The following is a 25,626-nucleotide window of genomic DNA, read 5'->3' as shown; positions in this document are numbered from 1 at the left end:
TCGAAACCTCGGTTCCAATTTGCAAAATCACTCAATTTCATCAGCCTTGTTCAATTCAAATGAGACCCGATCTCAGCATCTAAATGAAGCATTTGTTGCATAATCATGTTCTTAGATTCTAAAGCGTAGAAATTAGCCTTTTCAAAAAGTATAGGGTTCAATCAGTCAAACTTATAAAGTTATGGGTCAAAACTATCAAATTATGAAAGTTTTGGTATAACGAATGAAACTAACAGTTTAACAAATTAAGAAGTGATTTTGGTAAAGAATTGGTTTATGGTTTTGGTAATGAATTGGTTTAAATGTCTATCGAATGGTGAAGAATAATAAAGATTACTGTTCACACGAATGATACATTCACGAATAAAGTTTGAGTAACGAATGATCACACGAATGAAAAGGAATAATGTTTGAGTAACGAATCCGATACTGTAGATGTAACAAATGCGGTATTGTAGACGAATGATCAGAGTTATAAATGAATGACACGTTTCAAAATCGGTTACTACTATTCATATGAATGATTAGTTACGAGTAACGAATGTGTATTCATCCATAACAAATCGTCATTTGAATCTTCAACACATTAAGAAACAATCTAAATTCAAACTCAAATCCAAACTTCGATCAAACTTGGATTACAAGTCCAAATCCCTACCAAATTCAAGGTCGAATAAGCTTTCAAGGTCAAATAAGCTTTCATCTGAATATCCAAAGCTATCTTTTCTTCTTGAGAGTAAATATCAAATGGTTTTTCTTCACAGTTTGTACTCGGATCACCAATCATGGGAGGAATGTATACATAATCAAGGGAGGATGTACGGTTTCCATTTGCAAAATCACTCAGTTTCTTCATCCTTGGACAATTCAAATGACTCCCGCTCTCAGCATCTAAATGAAGCATTTGTTGCATAATCATGTTCTTAGATTCTAAAGCATAGAAATTAGCCATTTCATAAATCCTCTGGTTCAAACAGTTAAACATGTAAAGTTATGGGTCAAAACTATCTAATGATGAAAGTTTGGTATAACGAATGAAACTAGTAGTTTAACGAATTAAGAAGTGATTTTTGTAAGGAATGGGTTTTTAGTTTTGGTAATGAATTGGTTTAAATGTCTCTCGAATGGTGAAGAATGATAAAGATTATTGTTCACACGAATGATACATTCAAGAATAAAGTTTGAATAACAATTGATCTGTGACATTCGTGACAAAACGAGGTATACTATATTCACTACGTAGCAAGTAAACGATAAATCGGTTAATTCGTAGTGCTTAAACAAGTAACCGACCGATACTAATTATGACCCGTATACATACTGAGGGGTCATATACGAGTTATATATATGTTATAGAGGCTAACATATTGATATTTAGGCCCCAGTACGTTTAAAACTCATTAAACGAAAAAGGTTTCGTTTATCAATACGCTATAAGCTTAAACGCAATCGTTAATATCAAAACGAGCATTGTAGCATCCGTTAAGCCGAAAAAGATTTATAAAACACTTATATGACATGTTCTAAGCAATACGTGAAAATATTTTGGAATTTTACAATGAGTCAGTACGTTTTTCTTATTTTACAAAACGAGGCTAAAAAACACTCGTTTTCGCGCTAGTTTTCGCACTCGAACTAGTTTTCTTGTGAAAAACCGAACTCGAACTAAATTTTGGACTGAATTTTACGCGTGACACGAAAACCGAGGCACCATTGGGCCAAAAAGAGGCCCAATGGGCCCCTATAAGCTAGCGGCCGCAAAGGGATAGCCCACCCCCCTTCTAGTATCTTTTATATAAAAGAATATTTTGAGATATTTTTTACCCAATTTTCCAGAGAAAACTTACCTTTTCTGTTCTTCTTCATCAAGCTTCATCAAAACCTTAAGGTAAGTATTGATTTTCCTTGATTTTTAACCATGATTAACATAGTTTAACAATGAAAAATTAATCCTTGATTAGTTTTAAACATGTTTAACCATCCAAAAACCATAAAAATCAAGTAAAACCATGTTTTTATGTTAAACATGTTTACAAACCAGGAACATATACTTTTTTGGTCAAAAACGCGGATTAGAACATGAATACAACGTTTTTACGGTTTGAAAGTTCGGTTTGAACCCAAAACCGAAACCCTAATTATCAAGGCTGGCACATGGATGATTTATGCTTGGTTTGATGTTATATGATATGTAGATACACTGAGTTTGCAACCCGAGACCCGGAGAGTCGTTTAAGCTAGCAAAACTCATCGAAAACCGACAAGGTAAACCCGTAACACTCGTTTAAGGGCTGTTTAGTATTAGGTTATGACGTGCTTGTTGTTAGGTTGTGAAAATTTTCAGGGACATTATAGATCATATAAATGAGTCCCTGTTCAAATTTGGTAATTTTTCGATAAACGGAGAATATTTGGTGAATTTATTTCCGTTTATGAGCGTTTATTTGGGAAAAATAGCTAAACATATTGAAAAATTATGAAACTTGTTTTTGGAGATTAATATGTGTTGGTAAGATCACTGGTAAAGTTTGGGGATCATTGTAAATGCCTAAGTATGGTTTGTGCAATTATGGGTTAACCGAATCTTAACAGCTGAAAAACGCACAAAAAGGCATTTTGTCAAAAGAGTTAGATTCTGGAGATTTTGCAGGGGCTATGTAATAACATTGAGGCCATTTGTAAAATATATTGGTTTTTTCGGAGGTCGTTTGATATAAACGGGCCATTTATTACACGATTATAACCTATTAAATGAATTTTTATAAGTAAATAATTAATCATAAAATTTCTGAAAATATTTTTATAAAATTCTCCATGTCTTAATGTATTTTTACAAAAATTTACATAATTTATGTATAAGTACATATTTAGTTATGATTAATCAAAGATTTAAATTATAATTGTTTTAACGAAACCGGCAGTTTTGTGTTTAACGGACTGATTGGTATGTCAAAATGTCAAAAGTGGTCAAATATCATATTTTTGAATGATATTGATAAAAACGAACTTTTTACGAGAATTCCGGACAATTCGGGTGGATTGTACGCGTTTTGTATAATCAAACCCGTGTGAAAACGGAAACGAACCCTGCGATCAAACCAGATACCGAAACCTTAAAATTCTTTAATAAATCAAATCATTTTATCAATCAATATATTTACTTAAGTTTATGTGATCTTACCTAATCCCGAAACGCATAAACAATCAACTTGGCTAGGCTCGGGAAACGGTGAAACTGAGCCAAATCCAGTTTTAATCTTTTTATAGTATACAATGTCACAATCTAAGACTATAATCATGTTCTGGCCTAACAGCTATACCCAGACTAGTTATACAGCCCGATTTAGCTTAAACACTATACTAGTATTAACAGTACGATACCGTTTATAGGAATCAGGCTATAAGCGAGGCACCTGACTAGTGATACATAATTTCTTTGCGAACTACGATAAGGTGAGTTTCACGACCCCCACTTTCTAAACTGTTTTACGAACTTTTGGGGTGAAAAGCATGTTTACATATACTTATATACTTGAAAACGTGTGATGATGTGGATTATCTAAGTACTAACACTTGACAAGTCCCCACAAACACAAGTGATTAACTTCGTGCCGGTGACGTGTGGATAGTACTATCAGTTTGACAAACCCAACTGACAGAGCCGGTAGGGTATGCCGGAACATGTTAACCCAGTTGCACATTGTCATTTAAACTTAATACATACTGCTATGTGGTGTTAGACATAGTACATACTTGGGGCAAAGTGGCTGTTAAATGCCAACGGGAGTGCATGGGCAGGGGTGGCCATGTGTTTTAGCTCGTTTAGGTTTCACTTGTGCCTTAGTATAATACATCATACACATACATATATACATACACACTGTAAACTTTACGAACTCGTGTACTGATTTCGTTGATACTCGTGAAACTTGAAACTCACCAACTAGACGTAGTTGACCCGTTTTAACATGCTTTTCAGGTAAAGCAAAAGTGGAATGATTTGCTTACGTGCTTGGTGTTAGAAGAAGAGTTGAATAGCCGTGAATAGACGCATATATATAATATTAAATAAAAAGCTCTTAAACTGGTTATGTGATTCTCATCTAGTTGTAAACATAGTACCAACCCATGTAATATGATGTAAATTAGTTTGTGAATTTCTTTATAAACAATGTTGTTGATACCAGTGTTATCTGTTACATTCCCGTATTACGCTTCCGCTACTACCTAGTCGTGGTGTGACATGATCACACGAATGATAAGGAATAAGGTTTGAGTAACGAATCTGATACTGTAGATGTAACAAATGTGGTATTGTGGACGAACGATCAGAGTTATAACTGAATGACACGTGTCAAAATCGGCTACTACTATTCATATTAATGATAAGTTACGAGTAACGAATGTCTATTCATTCATAACAAATCCTCATTCAAATCTTCAACACATTAATAAACAATCTGGATTCAAACTAAATCCAGACATCGATCAAACTTGGATTACAATCCAAATCTCAAATAAAGTTAAGGTCGAACAAGCTTTCCATGTCGAATAAGCTTTCATCTGAATCTCCAAAGCTATCTTTTCCTCTTGAGAGTAAATATCAAATGGTTTTTATTCACAATTTGTACTCGGATCACCAATCATGGGAGGAGTGTATACATAATCAAGGAAGGCTGTACGGTTCCCAAATGTGCTTGAAACCTCGGTTCCCATTTGCAAAATCACTCAATTTCATCAGCCTTGGACAATTCAAATGAGACCCGATCTCAGCTTCTAAATGAAGCATTTGTTGCATAATCATGTTCTTAGATTCTAAAGCATAGAAATTAGCCATTTCAAAATGTATATGGTTCAAACAGTCAAACTTGTAAAGTTATGAGTCAAAACTATCAAATTATGCAAGTTTTGGTATAACGAATGAAACTAATAGTTTAATAAATTAAGAAGTGATTTTGGTAACGAATTGGTTTATGGTTTTGGTAATGAATTGGTTTAAATGTCTCTCAAATGGTGAAGAATGATAAAGATTACTGTTCACACGAATGATACATTCACGAATAAAGTTTGAGTAACGAATGATCACACCAATGATAAGGAAAAAGGTTTTAGAAAGGAATCCAATATTGTAGATGTAACATATGTGGTATTGTAGACGAATGATCAGAGTTATAACTGAATGACACGTGTCACAATCGATTACTACTATTCATATTAATGATCATTTACGAGTAACGAATGTCTATTCATTCATAACAAATCGTCATTCAAATCTTCAACACATTAATAAACAATCTGGATTCAAACTAAATCCAGACTTCGATCAAACATGGATTACAATACCAAATCTCAAACAAAGTTAAGGTCGAATAAGCTTTCATCTGAATCTCCAAAGCTATCTTTTCTTCTTAAGAGTAAATATCAAATGGTTTTTCTTCACAGTTTGTACTCGGATCACCAATCATGGGAGGACTGTATACATAATCAAAGGAGGATGTACTTTTCCCAAATGAGCACTGAACCTCAGTTTCCATTTGCAAAATCACTCAATTTCATCAGCATTGGACAATTCAAATGATTCCCGATCTCAACATCTAAATGAAGCATTTGTTGCATAATCATGTTCTTAGATTCTAAAGCATAGAAATTAGCCATTTCAAAAATCCTCTGGTTCAAACAGTTAAACTTGTAAAGTTATGGGTCAAAACTATCTATGATGAAAGTTTTGGTATAACGAATGAAACTAATAGTGTAACAAATTAAGAAGTGATTTTGGTAACGAATTGGTTTATGGTTTTGGTAATGAATTGGTTTAAATGTCTCTCGAATGGTGAAGAATGATAAATATTACTGTTCACAGAAAGATACATTCACGAATAAAGTTTGACTAACGAATGATCAGACGAATGATAAGGAATAACGTTTGAGAAAGGAATCCGATACTGTAGAAGTAAAATATGTGGTATTGTAGACGAATGATCAGAGTTATAACTGAATGACACGTGTCAAAATCCGTTACTACTATTCATATTAATGATCAGTTACGAGTAACGAATGTCTGTTCATTCATAACAAATCGTCATTCAAATCTTCAACACATTAATAAACAATCTGGATTCAAACTAAAATCCAGACTTCGATCAAACTTGGATTACAATTCCAAATCTCAAACAAAGTTAAGGTCGAATAAGCTTTCCATGTCGAATAAGCTTTCATCTGAATCTCCAAAGCTATCTTTTCTTCTTGAGAGTAAATATCAAATGGTTTTTCAACACAATTTGTACTCGGATCACCAATCATGGGAGGAGTGTATAAATAATCAAGGAAGGCTGTACGGTTCCCAAATGTGCTCGAAACCTCGGTTCCCATTTGCAAAATCACTCAATTTCATCAGCCTTGGACAATTCAAACGAGACCCGATCTTAGAATCTAAATGAAGCATTTGTTGCATAATCAGGTTCTTAGATTCTAAAGCGTAGAAATTAGTCATTTCAAAAAGTATAAGGTCCAAACAGTCAAACTTGTAAAGTTATGGGTCAAAACTATCAAATTATGGAAGTTTTGGTATAACGAATGAAACTAACAGTATAACAAATTAAGAAGTGATTTGGGTAACGAATTGGTTTATGGTTTTGGTAATGAATTGGTTTAAATGTCTTTCGAATGGTGAAGAATGATAAAGATTACTGTTCACACGAATGATACATTCACGAATAAAGTTTGAGTAACGAATTATCACACGAATGATAAGGAATAAGGTTTGAGTAAGGAATCCGATACTGTTGAGTTAACAAATGCGGTATTGTAGACGAATGATCAGAGTTATAAATTAATGACACGTTTCAAAATCGTTTACTACTATTCATATGAATGATCAGTTACGAGTAACGAATGTGTATTCATCCATAACAAATCGTCATTCGAATCTTCAGCACATTAATAAATGTGACATTCGTGACAAAACGAGGTATACTATATTCACTACGTAACAAGTAAACGATAAATCGGTTAATTCGTAGTGCTTAAACGAGTAACCGACCGATACTAATTATGACCCGTATATATACTGAGGGGTCATATACGAGTTATATATATATATATTATAGAGGCTAACATATTGATATTTAGGCCCCAGTACGTTTAAAACTCTTTAAACGAAAAAGGTTTCGTTTATCGATACGCTATAAGCTTAAACGTAATCGTTAATATCAAACGAGCATTGTAGCATCCGTTAAGCCGAAAAAGATTTATAAAACACTTATATGACATTTTCTAAGCAATCCGTGAAAATATTTTGGAATTTTACAACGAGTCAGTACGTTTTTCTTATTTTACAAAAAGAAGCTGAAAAACACTTGTTTTCGCGCTGGTTTTCGCACCCGAATTAATTTTCTCGCGAAAAACCAAACCCGAACTTAAATTAGACTTGAGATGGAACAAGAGTATACATTAAATGACAAAATATATATTAAAACAAGTGTGTGGAAACACCCTAAAAGTGCCGATCGGAACATGGGGGGTGTCCCACCCCTTTGTTTTCTTGTTTTACAAGCTTGTAAGCTTGATATCTTTGTATCCTTTCACACATACAACCTCTGGTCCCCCATATCTCGTATCTTTCCAGCCTAAAAAAAGAAGGTAACCATTTATTTTTGTTGATTTTTCATGATTAGATTATGTTTAAACATGAAAAATTAGTTCTTGATTAGTTTTAAACATGTTTAACCATCCAAAAACCATAAAAATCAAGTAAAACCATGTTTTGATGTTAAACATGTTTACAAACAAGGAACATTTACCTTTTTGGTCAAAAACGCGGATTAGAACATGAATACAACGTTTTTACGGTTTGAAAGTTCTGTTTGAACCCAAAACCGAAACCCTAATTATCAAGGCTGTCACATGGATGATTTATGCTTGGTTTGATGTTATATGATATGTAGATACACTGAGTTTGCAACCCGAGACCCGGAAAGTCGTTTAAGTTAGCAAAACTCATCGAAAACCGACAAGGTAAACCCGTAACACTTGTTTAAGGGCTGTTTAGTATTAGGTTGTGACGTGCTTGTTTTTAGCTTATGAAAATTTTCAGGGACATTAGAGATCATTTAAATGAGTCCCTGTTCAAATTTGGTAATATTTCGATAAACGGAGAATATTTGGTGAATTTATTTCCGTTTATGAGCGTTTATTTAGGAAAAATGGCTAAACATATTGAAAAATTATGAAACTTGGTTTTGGAGATTAATATGTGATGGTAAGATCATTGGTAAAGTTTGGGGATCATTGGAAATGCCTAAGTATGGGTTGTGCAATTATGATTTAACCGAATCTTAACAGTCGAAAAATGCACAAAAAGGCATTTTGTCAAAAACTTTAGGTTCTGGAGATTTTTCAGGGGCTATGTAACAACATTGAGGCCATTTGTAAAAATTATCGGATTTTTCGGAGGTCGTTTGATATAAACGGGCCATTTATTACACGATTATAACCTATTAAATGAATTTTTATAAATATATAATTAATCATAAAATTTTTGAAAATATTTTTATTAAATTCTCCATATTTTAATGTATTTTTACAAAAATTTACATAATTTATATATAAGTACATATTTAGTTATGATTAATCAAAAATTTAAATTATAATTGTTTTAACGAAACCGGCAGTTTTGTGTTTAACAGACTAACTGGTGTGTCAAAATGTCAAAAGTGGTCAAATGTCATATTTTTGAATGAAATTGATAAAAACGAACTTTTTACGAGAATTCCGGACAATTCGGGTGGATTGCACTTGTTTTGTATAATCAAACCCGTGTGAAAACGGAAACGAACCCTGCGTTCAAACCAGATACCGAAACCTTAAAATTCTTTCATAAATCAAATCATTTTATCAATCAATATATTTACTTAAGTTTTTATGATCTTACCTATTCCCGAAACGCGTAAACGATCAACTTGGCTAGGATCGGGAAACGGTGAAACTGAGCCAAATTCAGTTTTAATCATTTCATTGTATACAACGTCACAATCTAAGACTATGGTCATGTTATAGGCCTAACAGCTATAACCAAACTAGTTATGCAGCCCGATTTGGTTTAAACACTGTACTAGTATTAACAGTACGATACCGTTTATAGGAATCATCAGGCTATAAGCGAGGCACCTGACCTATTGATACATAATTTCTGTGCGAACTACGATAAGGTGAGTTTCACGACCCCCCACTTTCTAAGCTTCGTTACGAACTTTTGGGGTGGAAAGCATGTTTACATATACTTATATACTTGAAAACGTGTGATGATGTGGATTATCTAAGTACTAACACTTGAAAGTCCCCACAAACACAAGTGATTAACTTCGTGCCGGTAACGTGTGGATAGTACTATCGGTTTGACAAACCCAACTGACAGAGCCGGTGGGGTATGCCGGAACATGTTAACCCAGTTGCACATTGTCATTTAAACTTATTACATACTGCTATGTGGTGTTAGACATAGTACATACTTGGGGCAAAGTGGCTGTTAAATGCCAACGGGAGTGCATGGGCAGCGGTGGCCATGTGTTTTAGCTCGTTTCGGTTTCAATTGTGGCTTAGTATAATACATCATACACATACATGTATACATACACACTGTAAACTTTACGAACTCGTATACTGATTTCGTTGATACTCGTGAAACTTGAAACTCACCAACTAGACGTAGTTGACCCGTTTTAGCATGCTTTTCAGGTAAGCCGAAGTTGGAATGATTTGTTTACGTGCTTGGTGTTAGAAGAAAAGTTGAATAGCTGTGAATAGATGCAAATACGTAGTAATGAATAAGAAGCCCGTGAACTGGTTATGTGATTTTCATATAGTTTGTAAACTTAGTACCTACCAATGTAATATGATGTAAATTAGTTTGTTGAATTTCTTTATAAACAATGTGGTTGATACCAGTGTTATCTGTTACATTCCCGTATTACGCTTCCGCAACTACCTAGTCGGGGTGTGACAGAAGTTGGTATCAGAGCCATTGGTTATAAAGAATTAGGATGTCCCTTAGGATACCCTAAGATAACCGTAGGCTCGATTAACTCTGGGAATAAATTAATGTTAAATAATATACATTGATGATTCTCGTGATGAACGCGAATGGACAAGTGGGTTATTATGGTCCGGAACGTAATAACGGACTTGTTTGTGCTAGGGAATTTGAGAAGAAATCGATAAACAATCCGATAGGTAAAAACAACAACATATGTGTGTAAATTATATTATTATAAAAATATATATAAAGGATTATTTGTGCTAATGTGTACGAATACATGTATGTACTAAATCGTAATTAATATTATACATTATTATAATTAATATTATTAAGAATCGTTATTATTATTACTAACCCTTGTGTAGAAATATGTCAAGAACTACAATATCGTCTGTCTAACAAAATACCGGTATTGCATGATGACTAAGAGGACCCAGAAGAGGACCCCGAAGAGAAATCAGAGGAGGAAACGAGTGAACGCTTAGGGGATGTTGTGGTCCTGCTCGAGGTACCTACTGACCAGCTTGATTTATCGGGCTATCGTTGTGACACTAATTCCCCGAGGGAATCCCCTAGAAATGACTTAGGAGAAAGAGCCACCAATACTTACCACTCTCTTTCTAGAGCTCCGAGATCTACCACACCATTATCACACCATACCCCGGTGACTACACACACTCATAGAGCTAGTCAGACTGACCGTACGTGTGTACCATCACCTGATAGTATGCCTTCCTCACCCATATTGACTTATCATAGGGGAAGAACCTTCAGTATCTATGTTACCGAGATACCTTTCCTTACATGGAGTATAAATGTACTTGATCCAGAACCTTCCCATTTAGCCGACCCAGCCCGGTTAGCTGTATTGACTAATCAGATACTAAAGCACTTAGTATCTATAATCACCAACATATATAGAAGACGTGAGCTATATGATTACATGCTGGATATACAACAGGTAGTGATGAACACACATTGATCCGATACTCATTATTGACGGCTCTTATACAGAGTGACAACCAAGACATGCGGTTGTCAAGCAATTATTGCAGCTTAAATGGTTGTTTGTGTTGGTTATTGTATTATATACATATGGATAAATATAAATAAAAGTAGTATGGTTTGTTATACGTAATCTTTTGATACCCCCATGCAGCACTAGTAGTAGCATATTGCACTGACATGGAGGATGTTTTTAATCTACTATTGTTACAAGCACTGACTCTTACTGGGTTAAGCCTCTATATAGTGACAAATTTTAGTATATCTATTTAAGAGCTGGCCTACACCAGGTTAAGTCTATGTGCTGGGTTTGGATTACATACGTACAGTAACAGTTATGTGTGATGCAAATGTGTTCTTTGGCATAGTTGTGTGTTTATGATTATGTTATAGAATGGTCCCGGAGAAAACTAATACTATATTTGAGGCGGAGGTGGGCGAAATGATTTCTCGCCACCTACAAGCAGTGATACTGACTATTGTAGAACAAGTCACTGCAGGCATACGTGCCAACAATATTGTTAACGAACCTACGAGCACCACTACGGCCACTGCTAATATACCTCCGCCAGACACTAATGTAGCCCCGGGTGTTACTACCCCGCTGACTACTGATAATGTTATTAATACTAATAATAATACTCACCCGACTGTTAATGTCATTAGGAACCCTGAGACCGTTTTGAACACCGATAATGTCATGAATCCAAACCCCGTATCGGTTATCAACACAACTGCTAATAATAACACCCAACCAAATACTGGTAATGATCTTAATAATCCCGAACCCCAACGTCAGGATTACGCGTATAAACAGTTCACATCGTGTAAACCGACTGAATTCAAAGGTATTGAGAGACGGAACGAATTGGTCAAATGGATTGAAAAGACGGACTCCGTGATAAATATTAGTGAATGTACACTAGACCGTATAGTCAAATTCGCTACATGTATGTTTCTGGATCATGCTTTGATGTGGTGGAACACAGTGGTCCAAATAAGGGGACAAGATGCTATAAACCATATGTTATGGACCGAACTTAAAACCCTTATGCTAGAACATTTTTGCCCGAAAAGTGAGATTCAAAGACTGGAACATGAATTGTGGAATCTGGAAATGAAAGGTGCTAACCACGTGGGTTACACAAACCATTTTAATGAACTCTCTCGCTTAGTACCGTGGTTGGTTACTCCAGAAGCTAAACGTATTGAACGCTACATCTGGGGATTGACTCTTGCCGTGAGGAGTATAGTTAATTCAGTAGCCCACCCAATATTAGAAAGTGCTGTATCTCAAGCGGGTGTTGTTACTTTTGATCTTATGAGAAGTACTGTGATAAGAATGCCGGGGGAAACATCGAGTTTGAAACGATCTGACTCTGGGACAAGGATGCAAGAGAACCCTCAAAATAAACGATCCCGTCCGAATACCCGAAATTATGTCATGACCAGTTCGAATGTGAAACAAGAGACTTATAAGGGAACTTTACCAAAGTGTGGGAAATGTAATCTTCATCATACGGGTGATTGTAAATCAGTAGTTCGTCACAAGTGTGGAAGAACGGGACATTATTCCCCAAATTGCAGAACCCCCACCAACAATGTAAACCGACAACAACAACCAACCCAACTACGACCTCACCCAACCCGACCACGACTCAATCAACAAACCCCACCCACCATGAACCTCCGTACTTGCTACGAATGTGGTAGTACGGATCATTTTCGGAGATACTGCCCCAAGCTGAACCAGGGTGCAGTGAGAAGGCAGAACCAAGCACAAGCATCAACCTCCAACGCAGCTAGGGGACGCGCGTTTGTATTAGGATCGGGTGAAGCGCGTCATGATCCGAATGTGGTGATAGGTACATTCTTAGTTTCCGGTCAGTATGCTTCAGTTTTGTTTGATACGGGCGCCGATAGAAGTTTCATATCTGTTAACTTCTTACCTTTAGAAAATATGCCGGTTAGTGAACTAACAAAACCATATACTATAGAACTTGCTAACGGTAAGTCTATACTTGTTAACCGAATAGTGTGAAACTGTTCCTTTATCCTAAACGACCACCCGTTCCTTATTGATTTACTTCCAGTGGAATTGGGAAGTTTCGATGTTATAGTCGGTATGGACTGGCTATCTAAGTATAAAGCTGAAATTGTCTGTAAGGATAAGACTGTTAGGATACCTCTTCCGAATGATGAGGCTATGACTGTTGAAGGTGAGAAATCTGGTACTATGTTGCCTCTCGTATCCCAACTTAAGGCATTAAAGTATTTGCACCAAGGTTTTACATTATACTTGGCGAGCGTAACAGTTAAGGAACCCGAGGAAAAACGAATGGAAGACATCCCAGTGGTACACGAGTATTCAGATGTATTCCCCGATGAGCTGTCTGGTTTACCACCGACCCGACAAGTTGCATCCCGTATTGACTTGATACCGGGAGCAGCACCCATTGCTAAGGCACCTTATCGACTTGCACCTTCTGAAATGCAAGAACTGTCCAACCAGTTACAAGAATTACTAGATAGGGGTTTTATCCGCCCTAGTTACTCACCGTGGGGAGCACCAGTGTTATTTGTAAAGAAGAAAGATGGAAGTTTTCGAATGTGTATTGATTACCGGGAATTGAATAAAGTGACTATAAAGAATAGATACCCTTTACCTCGAATTGATGACTTGTTTGATCAGCTCAAGGGTGCGAAGAATTTTTCAAAAATTGATCTTAGATCTGGTTATTATCAAGTAAGAATTCAGGAAGAAGACGTACCAAAAACAGCTTTCCGAACTCGGTATGGTCACTATGAATTTTTGGTTATGCCGTTTGGGTTGACAAATGCACCTGCAGTGTTTATGGACCTCATGAACCGAGTTTGCAAACCTTACCTTACAAGTTCGTGATAGTGTTTATCGATGACATTTTGATATATTCGAGAAGTAAGGAGGAACACGAACAGCATTTGCGGGAAATCTTAGAATTATTAAGGCAAGAGAAGTTATACGCAAAGTTGTCCAAATGTGAATTTTGGCTACAAGAAGTACAGTTTTTGGGGCACATTGTGAATCAACAAGGAATCCAAGTCGACCCCGGTAAAATTGAGGCCATTAAGAATTGGCATGTACCTAAATCGCCGAAAGAAATTCGCCAATTTTTGGGATTAGCGGGTACTACCGACGATTTATTGAAAACTTTTCAAGTATTGCTCAACCTTTAACCCTCCTAACTCAGAAAGATCGAACGTATGAATGGGGAGAAGAACAAGAAATGGTCTTCCAAACGTTAAAACAGAAGTTATGTGAGGCTCCAATATTTAGCCTTCCAGATGGAACTGATGAATTGGTGGTATATTGTGACGCATCTCGTAAAGGTTTAGGATGCGTACTGATGCAAAGAAAGAAAGTAATAGCATATGCTTCCCGACAATTAAAAGTACATGAAAAGAATTATACGACCGATGATTTGGAATTGGGAGCAGTTATCTTTGCATTGAAGATTTAGAGACATTACTTGTATGGCACCAAATGTACCATCTATACTGATCACAAAAGCCTACAACACATATTTGATCAGAAAGAGCTAAACATGAGACAAAGGAGATGGGTAGAACTGTTAAATGATTATGATTGTGAGATTAAATACCATCCGGGTAAGGCCAACGTAGTAGCTGATGCTTTAAGCCGAAAAGACAGAGTCAAACCATTAAGGGTACGAGCACTCGGAATGATTGTTCAAAGTAGCCTAACCGAACAAGTTCGTGTTGCACAAAATGAGGCTTTGAAGGCAGATCAGCTAGAAAAAGAAGAACTACATGGGAATGAAAGGAATTTTGAGAAGAAAATTGATGAAGTATATTATTACAAAAACCGGGTCTGGATTCCAACACTTCATAAACTCCGAAAGTTAATTCTTGATGAAGCACATAAGTCCAAATATTCTATTCACCCAGGTACTGATAAGATGTATAAGGATGTTAAAGAATTTTACTGGTGGCCTGGCATGAAAAAGGATATAGCCGTGTATGTAAGTAAATGTGCAACGTGTGCAAGAGTTAAAGCCGAATATCAAAAACCTTCGGGAATGTTACAACAACTCGAAATCCCACAATGGAAATGGGAACAAATTACCATGGACTTTGTGACACACCTTCCTAAAACCTCCCGAGGACACAATGCTATCTGGGTAATTGTTGACCGATTAACCAAATCCGCACACTTTATTCCCATCCGTAACAACTACACCACCGAAAAACTCGCTCAAATTTACATCGATGAAATTGTATCCCGACACGGAGTACCTCTTTCGATTATTTCAGATCGAGACAGTCATTTTACTTCACATTTCTGGCAAGCAGTACAAGAATCCTTAGGAACCCGAATCGACCTAAGTACGGCTTACCATCCCCAAACCGATGGTCAATCCGAACGAACCATCCAAACCTTAGAAGATTTACTTCGTGCTTGTGTACTGTACTTCAAAGGGAATTGGGATCAACACCTCCCGCTCATTGAATTCTCTTACAATAACAGTTATCACAGTAGTATACAAGCAGCACCTTATGAAGCTTTATACGGGCGAAAATGTAGATCACCACAATGTTGGACGGAAGTGGGTGATACCCAAATTTCAAGGTCAGATTTAATTCAATAAACCACCGATAAGATTCACCAGATTAAGCAAAAACTGAAAGCTGCCCGCGACCGACAAAAGAGTTATGCCGATGTTCGCAGAAAACCGCTATCTTTTGAAATAGGTGATAAGGTGTTTTTAAAAGTATCGCCGTGGAAATGTGTTATAAGATTTGGAAAGACTGGTAAACTAGCCCCGAGATACATCGGACCTTTTGAGATTATTGCAAAAATTGGTCCCGTAGCTTACCGATTAAAACTACCCTTAGAACTGAGCACTATTCACGACGTGTTTCATGTATCGAATCTGAAAAAGTGTTTGACTGATGAAACGACAATAGTACCACAGGAAGATGTTCAGATCAATGAAAAGCTCAACTTCGTAGAGGAACCGGTAGAAATTGTGGATGGGAAAAGCAAACAGTTACGACACAACAAAATATCTCCGGTAAAAGTTCGGTGGAAATCAAAACAAGGACCCAAATATAATTGGGAACGAAAGGACGAATTCCGAAAGAAATACCACACCTGTTCCCTAAAAATAAAACCGATGACACATTAAATTTCGAGGACGAAATTTCTTAACGGGGGAGAATGTGACATTCGTGACAAAACGAGGTATACTATATTCACTACGTAACAAGTAAACGATAAATCGGTTAATTCGTAGTGCTTAAACGAGTAACCGACCGATATTAATTATGACCCGTATATATACTGAGGGGTCATATACGAGTTATATATAGAGGCTAACATATTGATATTTAGGCCCCAATACGTTTAAAACTCTTTAAACGAAAAAGGTTTCGTTTATCGATACGCTATAAGCTTAAACGTAATCGTTAATATCAAAACGAGCATTGTAGCATCGGTTAAGCCGAAAAAGATTTATTAAACACTTAAATGACATTTTCTAAGCAATCCGTGAAAATATTTTGGAATTTTACAACGAGTCAGTACGTTTTTCTTATTTTACAAAAAAGAAGCTGAAAAACACTTGTTTTCACGCTGGTTTTCGCACCCGAATTAATTTTCTCGCGAAAAACCAAACCCGAACCAAAATTAGACTTGAGATGGATCAAGAGTATACATTAAATGACAAAATATATACTAAAACAAGGGCGTGGAAACACCCTAAAAGTTCCGATCGGAACATGGGGGGTGTCCCACCCCTTTGTTTTCTTGTTTTACAAGCTTGTAAGCTTGATATCTTTGTATCCTTTCACACATACAACCTCTGGTCCCCCATATCTCGTATCTTTCCAGCCAAAAACAAGAAGGTAACCATTTATTTTTGTTGATTTTTCATGATTAGATTATGTTTAAACATGAAAAATTAGTTCTTGATTAGTTTTAAACATGTTTAACCATCCAAAAACCATAAAAATCAAGTAAAACCATGTTTTGATGTTAAACATGTTTACAAACCAGGAACATATACTCTTTTGGTCAAAAACGCGGATTAGAACATGAATACAACGTTTTTACGGTTTGAAAGTTTGGTTTGAACCCAAAACCGAAACCCTAATTATCAAGGCTGTCACATGGATGATTTATGCTTGGTTTGATGTTATATGATATGTAGATACACTGAGTTTGCAACCCGAGACCCGGAAAGTCGTTTAAGCTAGCAAAACTCATCGAAAACCGACAAGGTAAACCCATAACACTCGTTTAAGGGCTGTTTAGTATTAGGTTGTGACGTGCTTTTTGTTAGCTTATGAAATTTTTCAGGGACTTTAGGGATCATTTAAATGAGTCCCTGTTCAAATTTGGTAATCTTTCGATAAACGGAGAATATTTGGTGAATTTATTTCCGTTTATGAGCGTTTATTTGGGAAAAATGGCTAAACATATTGAAAAATTATGAAACTTGGTTTTGGAGATTAAAATGTGATGGTAAGATCACTGGTAAAGTTTGGGGATCATTGGAAATGCCAAAGTATGGTTTGTGCAATTATGATTTAACCGAATCTTAACAGCCGAAAAACGCACAAAAAGGCATTTTTCAAAAAAGTTAGGTTCTGGAGATTTTTCAGGGGCTATTTAATAACATTGAGGCCATTTGTAAAAATTATCGGATTTTTCAGAGGTCGTTTGATATAAACGGGCCATTTGTTACACGATTAGAATTTTTATAAATAAATAATTAATCATAAAATTTCTGAAAATATTTTTATAAAATTCTCCATATTTTAATATATTTTTACAAAAATTTACATAATTTATATATAAGTACAAATTTAGTTATGATTAATCAAATATTTAAATTATAATTGTTTTAACGAAACCGGCAGTTTTGTGTTTAACGGACTGACTGGTATGTTAAAATGTCAAAAGTGGTCAAATGTCATATTTTTGAATGAAATTGATAAAAACAAACTTTTTACGAGAATTCCGGACAATTCGGGTGGATTGTACGTGTTTTGTATAATCAAACCCGTGTGAAAACGGAAATGAACCCTGCGATCAAACCAGATACCGAAACCTTAAAATTCTTTCATAAATCAAATCATTTTATCAATCAATATATTTACTTAAGTTTTTATGATCTTTCCTATTACCGAAACGCGTAAACGATCAACTTGGCTAGGCTCGGGAACGGTGAAACTGAGCCAAATTCAGTTTTAATCGTAGTATACAACGTCACAATCTAAGACTATGGTCATGTTATAGGCCTAACAGCTATAACCAAACTAGTTATGCAGCCCGATTTGGTTTAAACACTGTACTAGTATTAACAGTACGATACCGTTTATAGGAATCAGGCTATAAGCGAGGCACCTGACCTATTGATACATAATTTCTGTGCGAACTACGATAAGGTGAGTTTCACGACCCCCCACTTTCTATGCTGTGTTACGAACTTTTGGGGTGGAAAGCATGTTTACATATACTTATATACTTGAAAACGTGTGATGATGTGGATTATCTAAGTACTAACTGTAGGTTCCCAGCCGGATCTACACGGAATATCTCGTTCTACGTAAGTGCGGAATCCCTACGTAAGACGTTACGAGCTTAGAAGACGATGTACGTTAACACGATTAAACACACGTTACGATAAACAAAGACTCGTTATATTGCAACCGAAAACACGTTATATCAATCACCAACACTGGACAACTCGATACAATGATTAACTCAATCAACTCGTTCATGTTTTCTAAGCCGTAACCTAATGTTTATATAACACGACAACTTCGCCTGGCATGTTCAGGCGAAGTTGTCCCTAACTTCGCTTGTTCCACAAGTTCGCCTATATCAAGCGAACTTGTGATAACTTCGCTTACATACATAACACAAATCCAACTAACATGATTACAGACACTTGACACTGAACTACTGACATCATGTACCAACAGACTCCCCCTTGGCAGTAGCTTCATATCTTTATCTTCAAACACGTGTCTTGTAATCTTCAACAATCTTGTATCTTCATCTTTAAGCATGAACTCCTTCACGTACACAAACTGATACAATTCTTTGATATTTCTTTGCTTCGTCTTTCCAAGCAGGAATATAAAATATCTTCTTCTCATTCAGCACCTGCAGATCAGCTTGAGACAAGTTCACTAGATGCATCGGATCATATACTCTCAGCAGCTCTTGTTCATCTTCGTCCTCCATTACTGCTTCAGCTGTCTCACAATCTACATACCACCACTTCAGATCTTTCAGCACATCCTTGGGCATTTGTTTCATCGGCACTTCTTTTAAACACCGGATCGGCTTATACTTCATGATCATCCAAGGCTTGCCATCTGCTCTCAATCCTCTATCTTTGTCTTCGATAAGTTTTACCTTTTGTGGTTTCAACAGCTCGAACTTCTTCTCTTTTATACTTTCCTTCCAAACAATCTTCCCAATGACTCTAGCCATATTATCATCACTTCTGTTTATTAACCCCAATCTGGCTAAGTCTTTCACTTCACACTCAGGCAAAGTATTCAACGATCTCAACAGCCTTTTGAAGTACTGAACACCATCATATCTTTTAATAACAAAGAGCCTCAACTGCTCATCATATATCCAGCAAATAATCCCCTTTCTCGATTCAGCATAACCTCTAATGTTGTAACTCTTCTTAAACATAGTAGGGACCGCCGGTTTCTTCGTTTTTACAAACCATTGAGCGTAGCCTTCTTTCCATCTTGGCTGTTCTTCCCATTTTGTCTCATCATTTCCAATCTCTTGACTCATATCTGCCTTATCGACTTCCGGAATCTCATGCTCAGTATTCTCTTCTACAATCTCTCCCTCTTCTATCTCATTATCAATAACAATCTCTTCACCAATCTTCTCTATCTCATCAACTGGTAACACATCATCATCACCTATAAACGCATCATCCATCTCCTCATCCACTACCACCACATCATCACCTGTACCTCCAGCCGCACTTGTTGACTCCCCCTGAGATGTGGAAGTCCCAAGAGCTTGTTCAGTTCTTGGCAACTCTCCACCTGCACCTTTCGATGCATTGGGATCATCGTCTCTATCATTTCGCTTCTTAGTATTTTATGCAGGCGAAGTTATGCACAACTTCGCCGATATTAGTATTTTACAAAACAAACCCCATAATTTGAACAATTTGCAATTAAGTTTTAAAACAACCTTTAAAGCGTTAAATGATACGATCAAGACCAAGTAACCAGGTATAAAATCACACAACTACATAAGTAGAGAAAAAAAAAACTTTTAAAAATTAAAGTACACGGGATCAAATTTCAGTCTCGACAGGGACTACCATGTTTTAGAAAAGATCCGAACAGGAATCATACTAACTACGTGACTGTCACACAGATCCGTGTTCAGCTGTATTATGACATAAAGAAACAGGTTGTAAGCAGGTAAATAACTTAGAATGGTTTTCATCGTTTCTGTGATACGGGTTAGGTTCAATTAAGCTCAAAACTTAAGTGGGCAACAACTCAGAGATTATGATGCCTCCTATCTATTCTCAAAGCGTATTTGGCTTTCCCCAAGTCACCCCGAGTTGACCTCGACCCGTAGTGTCTGATGACATAGTAATTACTCTTCGATCTTCAGACTCTTCTTCCCGTTATCTTTCTTACATCTTGATTGAGAAGTATTAACATTATGTACTCTAGAATGTCTCAATAACACAATTTTTTTTTTTTTAAGTATTTACACAAACTTCAGAGTAGTAAACAACTGCAAGTCCCGAATCTGGATCACTGCAGTTTCTTGACACGCTATCTTCACAGGAATCAGAACACTCACGGGCTCGTGTATGACTGGGTAATCGCTTTTCTGCCTATCATTCGGAAAGATATATATGGAGACATACACAACTCTTAAGGAGTTTCCACATAAAATCGAGTAGATTTAGTTAGTATCACTTCTACTTTTACGCACCATAAAAAGATTACCATGACATACAATGACTGTTCTAAAGTCTTTTAGGCCTAATAACTTCACTAGTTAAGCACACAGAATCAGTATATCTATCACTTTCCAAGGTTGGATCAACTTTCTGTTAAACATAGTAAAGGAACTTCTTACGAAGTAGTAGACTTGAAAAATAATTTCATCTCCCAAAAAAATTTTAAGTTCTATCGCCCCGATCAAATTGAAGTTTTCAGATAAACGGCTATCCTGAAGATCCAATGGATCAGCTGGACCGACCACATACAAGTATGTGTCCTTCTAACTAAGTATGATCGACTAATTTTCAGCGAAAGAATAAAACACATCATAAACCGCCCCGGTCACTTTCAGTCATCTGGTTAATGGCTATCCTCATAGTCTACACGTAGAAATGAGGACCAAACATATCCGAAGATATGTCCTTCAAACTGAGGCAACCGACATAATTCTAAGCGATAGTGATGGTTTTTTTTTTTTTTTTTTTTTTTTTTAAAACAAAGTCACAAAACACGGTTACTCGGGATTGATCATCCCATTCAGCTCAACAAGGTTTTGAAAACGATTTTTGTCAAACGCTTTTGTAAACAAGTCAGCGAAATTATCTAACGTATCAACCTTTTCGAGCACAATCAGTTTCTTCTCAGCACAATCCCGTATAAAATGATGACGGATGTCAATATGTTTAGTTTTACTGTGCTTTACGGGATTGTTAGTTACTGAGATAGCAGCAATGTTATCAATGCAAATAGGAGTATGAGTGAAATTCAGACCATAATCGCGCAACTGTTGTTGAATCCAAAGAACCTGGGAGCAGCAGTTTGATGCTGCCATGTATTCTGCTTCACAGGTTGAAATGGCGACTGAGGTATGCTTCTTGCACTGCCATGACACTAATCTGCCTCCAAGAAACTGACAACCACCTGTTGTAGACTTCCGATTCTGATTGCACCCTCCATAATCAGAATCCGTGTAGGCGACCAACTCCAAGTCTCCTCCTTTCGTGTACCACAACCCTAGCTTAGGCTTGCCTTTGAGATATCGCAATATCCTTTCGCACCCTTCAAGTGAGATTCCTTTGGGTTTGCCTGAAAGCGTGCACAAAGACAAACTGCAAACATAATATCAGGTCTAGAAGCAGTTAAGTACATTAAAGAACCTATTATTGCCCGATATTGGGTTGGGTCCACGTCTGCATCGTTGTCTGAATCAGCACCCAATTTATGGTTGACGCAGACTGGAGTATCAAATGGAGTGCTGTCCTCCATCTTGAAGCGTTTGAGAACATCATGGACATACTTAGTCTGATGAATGAACATCCCATCTTTCTTCTGATCAACCTGCAGTCCTAAAAAGAAAGTTAGTTCACCCATAGCACTCATTTCAAACCTCTTTTTCATGACGGCCTCAAACTCCTGACACATGGCGACTTTTGATGCAGCAAAGATGATGTCGTCCACGTAGACTTACACCAGAAGAAAGTCGCTCCCTTTTCTCTTAAAGAACAATGTGCTATCAATCTTTCCCCTTTCAAACTCATTCTCAAGCAAGTAATCGGATAGTGTTGAATACCAGGCACGAGGGGCCTGATGTAGTCCATACAGCGTTTTACTTAGCTTGTACACGTGATCAGGAAAGTCTGGGTCAGGAAAACCCGGAGGTTGCTCAACGTACACAACCTCATCGACTTTACCGTTAAGGAACGCACTCTTCACGTCTAGCTGAAATACCTTCATCTCCTTGTGTGCAGCAAATGCCAAAAACAATCGAATGGCTTCCAATCTCGCCACAGGAGCAAACAACTCATTGTAATCGATCCCCTCTTGCTGATTAAAACCTTTTACAACCAGCCTCGCCTTGTTCCTGATAATAATCCCTTTCTCATCTCTCTTGCATTTGAAAACCCATTTTGTGCCAATCGCATGCACATCCTTCGGTTTTGCAACCAAATTACATACCTCCATCTTCTTGAACTGGGCTAACTCTTCTTGCATGGCTTCGACCCACGAGCTGTCCTTGAGAGCCATTTGATGGTTCTTTGGTTCAATCTGGCTGATGAAGCAGGTGTACAAGCATTCGTTAATGATGCCTGATCCTTTAATGCTTGTGTAAACACAGGTGTGCTCATTCAAGCTTTGTCTTGTTTGTACACCGTCGGACAGATCACCTATCACGTTCTCCAAAGGGTGATTTTTGTGAATTCTCGTAGTCGGAGCCGAACTGACTTGTAGATTGTCTTCCAGGTTCGAAGGTATCTCATCAATGGGTAATTGTTGTTGAGAGTGAAACGGATTGAAGAATTCCTCTTCTGTAGAGGCTGCAGGGGTATCGACAGCATTTGACGAGGATGGCTGACATTCATCATACTGCGGTCGTTGCACCAAAGTGTCTTCCTCATCGTAAATCATCTTCGTAGCAATTCTCTCATCAACTTCTGCACAATCCAAATAAGGCATGTTAAAAGATTTAAAAAGCCTATCATAGTCGAAAACCCCAGCGGGTCCCGTGCTTGGTTTTGGTGATTTGTAACTTGTGATATCAGTGTTACACACCACCTCAACCTTGCTGGTCGATATATTAAAGACTCGTCTGTTGGGAGTCCCAACAACATATCCGACTAAAATACCTTCGTCGGCTATTTCACCAAATTTAGAATTTGTCTTTAATATCGAACACGGGGACCCGAATGGTTCGAGACCACTCAAGTTGGGCTTTCTCCCATGCATAAGTTCATAACATGTTTTATTCAGTCTTTTAACAGTTAAAACTCTATTAAGGATATAACAGGCTGTTGCAACAGCTTCAGCCCAGAACACCACAGGAAGTTTCGAATCAGCCAGCATGGTTCTGGCTCCTTCAATTACGTTATGTTCTTCCTCTCAGCCACTCCATTTTGTTGCGGAGTATACGGAGCGCTGTACTGGTGTTCTATTCCTTTCTGTAAGCAGAAGATCTCCATCTCATAATTTTTGAACTCTGTCCCATTGTCACTCCTGATGTATTTAACCCTTTTCCCCATGATATTCTCAACCTTGGTAATCAAATTTTTTACCATCTGAACCGTTTCATCCTTTGACTTTAGGAAATATACCCAAGAATATCGAGAGAAATCATCAGTTATCACCAAGCAGTATGATGTTCCACCTAGACTTTTTACATTCACGGGACCGAAGAGATCCATGTGAAGTAGGTCTAGGGTACTGACTATAGAATTAACCTTCTTGGTGTGATGGGTTTTCTTGTATTGCTTTCCCTTTTTGCATGATAGGCATTGGTCTTCAAAGTTGAAATTCTTCAAGGGAACACCCAACACCAGCCCATTCTTGACAATGTAGTTCATTTTCCGAAGATGAATATGCCCCATTCTTCTATGCCATAACTCGGACTCCGATTCAGTTGCTTTTGACAGAAGACACGATTCTTCTGTGGCCATCTCAGTCGACCTCATGTCCATAATATACGTATTCTTTTCTCTTGGAGCCTTCATTACAATCCAATCCTCTGGTATCTTGAAACCAGGATACAGCACGATCGCTTCATTCTTGGTAATGTGCACGGTGTAATCTTTGTCACAGATCTGCGATACACTCAGCAGATTATGCTTCAGTTCTTCAACGAAATTCACTTTCTCTAACGTCATTTTTCCGTTAGTCACCGTCCCTATTCCTGTAATCCTTCCACCGCTCTCTCCAGCAAAACTCACTCTTCCTCCCTGAACAGGTTTCCAGTCGTGTAACAAATTCTTGTTACCCGTCATGTGCCGGGAACAGCCGCTATCCACAACCCATAGATTGTTTGCAGCCTTGTTCAACTGTTCCTGCACGATTAAAGCAGAGGATTAAAATCTGGGGACCCAAGACCTATTGGTCTTGGGCCGATACATCCCGTACTTTGGCTGTCCAAAGTTAGTATCAGAATAATTCCTGTAAGTCCTAAAAGGATACATTCTTGTAGATTGACTATGAGGCCATCCAAACCTTCGTGAATTAAATGAATTATTACTCATTATTTGGTTGTTAACAGGGAAAAACTGAGATCGATTTCTTTGAAAACCTTGATTAGTCCAATTTCTGAACTTTGATGAGTTTTCATTTTTACCATTATAGTGATTACTGTTAGTTCTGTTCTCAGTTTTCGAAGGCCTCACACCTCTGAATCTCTGCTTCAGAGGGCAATCAGCAATTAGGTGTCCTAATTGATTACATCTGAAACAACTCCTGTGTTCAACTTTCTTTTCAATAGTTGTTTTAGATGTTGAGGCTGCATTACTTCCCGTTTGTCTCACATATGGTGAGACATACGGGTTTAGTGGAGAATTCTTTTCAGTGGTTTTATTTTTCTCTCCACCTTTTGGTAACACTGCCTCTTCTTTTGTTTCACTCGACTCGGATGACTTGTCCGAGTTTGATGAGACAGGACTAGGAACAGAAATTTTAACACTCGAAACAGGCTTACTTGTTTCGCCTTTACTAACTTCTGGTTCTTTAATAGTAACCTTAACCGGAACTGTCTGACCAAAATCAACATCAACAGATTTCTGATTACTAGGATCATAAGTATAGTTATGATT

The sequence above is a fragment of the Bidens hawaiensis genome, unplaced genomic scaffold (assembly GCF_021521415.1).
Source record: "Bidens hawaiensis isolate Kalapana, Puna unplaced genomic scaffold, B.hawaiensis_p1.1 tig00004857_1, whole genome shotgun sequence".
Lineage (NCBI taxonomy): Eukaryota > Viridiplantae > Streptophyta > Magnoliopsida > Asterales > Asteraceae > Bidens > Bidens hawaiensis.
The sequence above is the reverse complement of the archived record's forward strand: the minus strand, read 5'-3'. Positions refer to the sequence as shown.